Source organism: Parasteatoda tepidariorum, chromosome 6 (genome assembly GCF_043381705.1).
Source record: "Parasteatoda tepidariorum isolate YZ-2023 chromosome 6, CAS_Ptep_4.0, whole genome shotgun sequence".
Lineage (NCBI taxonomy): Eukaryota > Metazoa > Arthropoda > Arachnida > Araneae > Theridiidae > Parasteatoda > Parasteatoda tepidariorum.
The window spans coordinates 22,762,258-22,768,982 of record NC_092209.1 but is presented as its reverse complement, the minus strand read 5'-3'; positions in this window follow the sequence as shown (position 1 = coordinate 22,768,982).

Below are 6,725 nucleotides of genomic sequence, written 5' to 3'. Positions count from 1 at the left end.
AAAAATCTGATTTACCGTTAATTTGGACCTATACTTCAAACAAATCTTTTTCTGATACAAAACAAGCAATAGCCGATGCAACTCTATTAAAATATCCTAAACCTGGTGCTAGTTTAAGTCTGTGGACTGACGCATCTGATTTTGCAATCGGCAGTTCTTTAATGCAATATCAAAATGATGAGTGGGAACCAATTGCATTTTTCTCAACAAAATTAAATAAAAGTCAGCAAATTTGGTCAACATACGATCGCGAATTATTGGCAATATACGCGTCAATAAAAAATTTTCGTCACATGCTTGAAGGTAGAAGTTTTACTATTTTTACTGACCAAAAACCTCTAATTTATGCGTTTAAACAAAAACCTGAAAAATGTTCCCCTCGTCAATTCAGATATCTTGATTATATTTCTCAATTTTCAACTGATATTAAACATGTAAAAGGAAAATCTAATTCAATTGCTGATACTCTATCGTGAATAGAAATAAATGCAATTTCAAAACCTCCTTTAATAGACTTTAAAAAACTAGAACAGGAACAAAATGAAGATTCAGAATTAAAAGAAATATTAAATTCAAATAATTCATCTTTAAAATTAGAAAAACAGTACTTTTCTTTGGAAGATGTTAATTTAATATGTGATTTTTCAACTAAGTACCCTAGACCTTTTATTCCAAAATCATACAGGCAAATTATTTTTGATAATTTACGTTATTTTTCTCATCCTGGAATATATTCAACTACAAATTTAATTTCTAAACGATTTGTGTGGCCCAACATGAAAGTGGATATCAAAAATAAAGTTCGTTCTTGTGAGAAATGTCAGCGAGCTAAAGCTTTTCAACACACTAAAGCTCCTTTTAGTACATTTGCTCAACCCGACGCAAGATTTTCCCATGTCCATCTGGATTTTATTGGCCCACTTCCTATTTCTGAAGATAAGCAATACTGCCTTACAATAATAGATGGATTCACGAGATGGCCAGAAGTTATCCCTACTACGGATATGACTGCCGAGACCACCGCAAAAGCACTTATTCACGGTTGGATCTCTAGATTTGGCACTCCCGTTTCTATATTTACCGATCAAGGCCGAAATTTTGAATCAACTCTTTTTCGAAAACTCACTAATATTTTAGGCAGTAACCACATCCATACTACTTCATATCACGCGCAAAGTAATGGAATGATAGAACGATTTCATAGACAACTTAAAAGTTCTATAATAGCACAGGAAAATAATAAATGGACCGAAATTTTACCAATTGTCTTATTAGGTATTCGCACAGCTTTAAAAGCTGATATTAATGCAACTTGTGCACAACTTGTTTATGGTACTTCCTTACGTCTACCTTCGGATCTTTTAAACGCAAATTCTTTATCTCCACCAGTAACAGAAAATTATGTTACAAATTTTATGGCTGCAATGAGAAAATTAAGTCCTGTACCAGCATCAGCACACAGTAAAAATAAGTTCTATATTAATCCTAATTTAAAATCTTGCTCTCATATATTTTTAAAAGTAGATAAAATTCGTCCTCCACTATCACCTGCATACACCGGACAACACCGGGTAATTGAACGTTCTGATAAAACCTTTATTATTGATTTTCATGGTAAGAAAATAACTGTCTCAATAGATAGAATTAAACCCGCTTTTCAAATTTCTGAGAAATTAAAAATAAATAAAATTCCAATGGTCGAAAAGCAATTATCTCCAACAAAGGAAGAAAAGCAAATTGTTACAAAATCTGGTCGCCGTGTGCATTTCCCAAAATATTTTGTTAAAGAGTATGGAATATAAAAGCATCTAAATATTTTGTATCTATTAATTGTATTCCAATTTCCAAGTTAAATTTTTTTTTCTTCGTAATTAAGGCGTATATTTGAATTTACTACTTTGTATTTTATGATTGTTTTTAAACAATCATTATTGGTATCGTGACTTTGTCACTGGGGGGATACTGTGTGGTGATAGGTTTGCCGCTCATCGTAAAATCAAGTTTATTTCATATTGTTATCTGTTTGTCTTTAATCAATTGTGTTTTTACTTATTTTTGAAGTGAACTGAAATAAGAGTTCTGACGTCATCATATTAGAATTGTATAAACAGCCTGTCAGTATGACAGCCTGTCAGTATTTCTCTCATCACCTGCTGTGATGATGCTTCTTGTAAATCGAACCAACTTGTATATAAATGTAAATATGTTAAATAGAATATTAGTATCTCGAAGGAGCTATCTTCGCTTACTTCACTTCTATAAATATCTATAATGAATTATCAATGAAATTTGATATCAATGGTTTAATTTTAAAGCCTTAAGTATAAATAAATCAGTGCAGTATAAATATAATTTAATTTATCCCGCCCGCTTCAATAGGGGGTATCCGGGGATTTTTGAAGTCTGGAAATGCACGTCTGTGTCTTATCAGTACAAGAAAACGAATTGATTGTGATGAACAAAGGAGGCCTTCAAATGATAGAACTCTAAGAATGACCCTGGGTTGCACGGTGTAAATGTACAGTTGTAAAGATGTGTTGTTAACATAAATGGACATGAATTGTAAATAATAGTGTCCAGATGTAGAGATGAAAAGCCGACATCATTAACACTAACACGTTGAATACTACGCTAATTTTACATGGCTTAGCCCAGCGGTTCTTAACCTATGGGTCGCGACCGAAAATTGGGTCGCGAAACATATTTCTTGGGTAGCGCTGAGTCGAACCAAAAAAGTTAGTAATACACCAAATAATAAGTAATACCAACACCTCCTAGAAGAAGTCATTGTGGCTTACTCAGCCTAACTTTGACTTTTTTTTGGGTCGCGACATGAACATATTTCTCAAATTTGGGTCGCGGCTTAAAAAGGTTAAGAACCACTGGCTTAGCCTGTCTGCCCAAACGGTAAATGACTACAAACTAAATTTGCGAACATTAGACAGATTTTGCTAGTTTTTTAAAAGGTTTAGCATAACATATCTGAAAAAAAGGGGTGCATTATATACCCCTACGAATTGTTCAGAAATAGTAGTGGATAAAAATCTACTAAATTGAATTTATGAAACTAAGAATCACAATTAATAAACTACCACTAGAAAATATTTATTTGCCGTCCGGAGGAATTTGGCATCACTGTGTATATAAATAAAACTATTTTTGTGTGTTCCATATTGCATTAATTTCTTCAAACCATTTTAGTAAGGATAATAGTATAAAAAAAATTAAAAATTTACTCGAATTATGTGTTTACTCGAATCTTGGCTTCGCCGGTCTACGGTGACCTCCATGGAGCTACGACCAAACTGAGTGCCGGTCACCGGTGACCCCAATGGCATTCAACGTGTTAACAGAACTCCAAGCTAAAGCTTAAGAATGATTTTTACAGATGTAAAAGTAAAGATGTAAAAAAGTGTAAATTAACAGATGTAAAAGTATGTTGTGAAGGTCAGTATACAGGACTCAAAATTTCAACGTAAATAAGACGTCCTTTAGTATCTGAATCAGTTCGAAGGCAAGTCTCACTTCAATAAAAGTTTCAATCTAGTGAAATCAGGCAAGCTGTAGCTTGAAATAACAGTTGTATGAATATTTGTGATTAGGTTACAGAAGCGTCCATCTCAGTTCTCGAAAACAAGCTTCCCCTTCAAAACCCGAGATTTTGAACCGAGTGCAACAGAAATGATTTACTAAACAGATTAGTTTCGTAAATCATTTGTATCAGTTTCTGGAAAGATTTATACGTTACTATATCCAAAAGGTTATTTACTTTTAAATAATGTATATAGACAATAGAAACAGTAGATGAAACTTAAAAATTAATATATTATATTAACACCAGAGATGCCAACTTGCACCGGACAGCAAATATATATTTTGAAGTGGTAGTTTATCAATTGTGATTCTTGATTTAATAAATTCAATTTAGTAGATTTTTATCCACCACTATTTTTAAACAATTCACTGGGTTATATAATTCACCAAACCTTTATAGAACTAGCAAGATCAGTTAAATATTTGCAAATTTAGTGAGTAGTTATTTACCGTGATAAACGAATAGTTTTCAGTGTAGTATCAATAATATTTTCAACCTAAAATAAGAAAAGTATGAGATTTAAATCAATGATTTTTTAAACATAGCAACCCTGCTTATTATTTTCCTTGACATTTTCTGCAACAGTGTTTGGGGATTGCCGTCCACAGAAACCCACACTCACAAATCAGCAGTCGTTGATTTGTGAGTGTGGAACATGAAAGTTGAATTCCCTTATTGATATTGAAATCAGAATTGAAATGAAAATAATATTAATTAGAATGTGAATTATTTTACCTCGTATAAATTAGCTACCCGAGGAATAGGGAAAACAGATCCAAGATTTAGTAAATGCAGGATTGCAACTTTCTTCACATTTTTATGTTTTAAAATGATTGTAAAACTTAAGCTTCTGAATTTTATAATTTTCCATCTATGATTTATACATTTAGTTTAAAATTATTGTAACCACTAATATATATGTATATATATTTATATACTAGCCGGGACAGGCGAGTCATAAATGTATTCATACGGGACCAGGATCAAAATGGAGAGAAAAAAAAGCGGTAGCTTAAGTTTGCACAAGGCTTTTTTTTTTTTTAAATTTAACAATCTTGTTTTGCTTTCACTTTAACTCTAACATTTCTTATTCATGTTAGTTAAAAGTGTAACTATATAATTTTTATTTTAAATTAAGTAGTGATATATTAAGTAAATCAAACACTACTCGCCCAAATAAACTGCTATAGAAGCATTTTGCTTACCAGTTTGTTTTTTTTTTTGGACCAATTTTATAATAGCCAAGACAGGTTTGATTATGGAAGGGAAGTGGTTGGAGAGCGTGTTGCGGAGGTCGGGTGAATACTACCATCAGTGCCCCCCGATTTAAGTTGTAGTAGTGCTGTGCTTGCATACGCCAGTATTGTTTTTGTATCATCCTTAAGAATGAATCCCAGGCCGTTACCAATATCCACTAGTCCAAACTTAGCAACCAAATGAATCTAGAACAAAATGGTTTTCAATTATTTTATTTCATTCTTTAATATTACTAACTAATCGAAAATTTTCTTTTTATTATTTTTCAATCATTGCTTAGATTACTAATATCAATTTTATTATAAATACAAACAATTTCATCATTTTAGTTCAAAGATGTTAGTTTAATAAAAGAACATCAAGTTTTTAAATAACTGATGAAAAAAATATCCCATTGAAATAAAGTCATCTTGATTTTGTGTTACGGATATTTTCAGATCCAAAACTAAAATATGTTTGCTTATTCGTGATTTTTTTCATGCCATTAAGCTTTATTTATTTAGCTTATATTTAATATTTATTTTTGTTAAATGCGCACAAAAGATGGCATCGTTGCTACTCAGAATAAATTTATACATTTAAATCTTATTTATTGAGATCTAGGCATACTTAAATACCTTACAATCAATAATTATTTTTAAGTTATAATTTTTTAAGTGCATGCTCTACTCCAGAAACAGAAATCACTTTAATGTGGACTCCTTCCTACTCCAGTAAAAAATTTTGAAGCAGGTTGCGCCATCTTGTGAGAATGAATTATTTCAGAAAGTTGACTTCCTCAGAAAATGACTGAGGAATGCTGCTGCTGAAATATGCAGGAAAAAAATCACGGTAATCCGTCTACTTTCATGTCTGTAATCGCCAACATGGCTAACTCAAAGTTACTGAAACTTTTTCTTTTCGTTCTATCAGTTTTTCTTTATCTTTCTTTCTTTTTTCTTCGTATTCGATTATTATTTCTTTATTATTAGAAGTATTTCGCAATTTAGTTCACCCNTATATATATATAACATAGGGGTACACAGCTGTTCTGTTTTGACAAATATCTGAAAATAATTTCTATTGCACTAATGTGTTTGCCAATTCTGCTTTAATTCTGGAAAATCCTTCTTGGTCGTATAAAATTTATCAAGCATGCAAAAGTCTGTTTTTCTTATGCGCATACATTAAACTTGCGTAAAATTTAATTAATCACAAAAAAATGATTCTATAAATATATATTAACGTCCTCAACGTTAAGAAATGCGATTAATTACGTGTCAATATGCTTCATTCGTGTACGAAAAACTCATTAAATTTGCAAGGAAGAGTTTTTAATTATATTTTCGAGATATCGTGTCAGAAATTTGAAATTTACATAAGAAATGGATCTTGTTATGCTTTAGAAATGATAAACTTTTTAACAGAAAGCAAGATCAAATCTTAGTAATAAAACAGTATTCAAGTGCTGTTTATTGCAACCTAAAATTTTATGCTAGGATATGTAGTTTTAATCATAAAATGTAAACTTCATAATTTCGTTCGTAATTTAAGAAAGTCTTAATTAAAACTATTTCCTTAATGTTTTAATTAGATAGAAACAAAATGCTGCGCTCTATTTAAAAGATAAAAAAAAAACGTTTTTACAATAATTCTTAAAAGATAAGATAAAAAGGAATTGACTTTATGTTTAAGGGCATGAATTAAAATGTTTGCTTATTTGTTTTGTTCTTTAATGAATTGCTTTTTACAAGTGATAATCTTATGAAAAACACTTACATTGAGATACTTATTTTACTGATGTTACAATTTTGTTTTGTTTGCTTGATTGTTCTTTAGAATATATTTTTAAATTAATGCTTTTAGCATACTAATTTTTTTAAACGAATATATT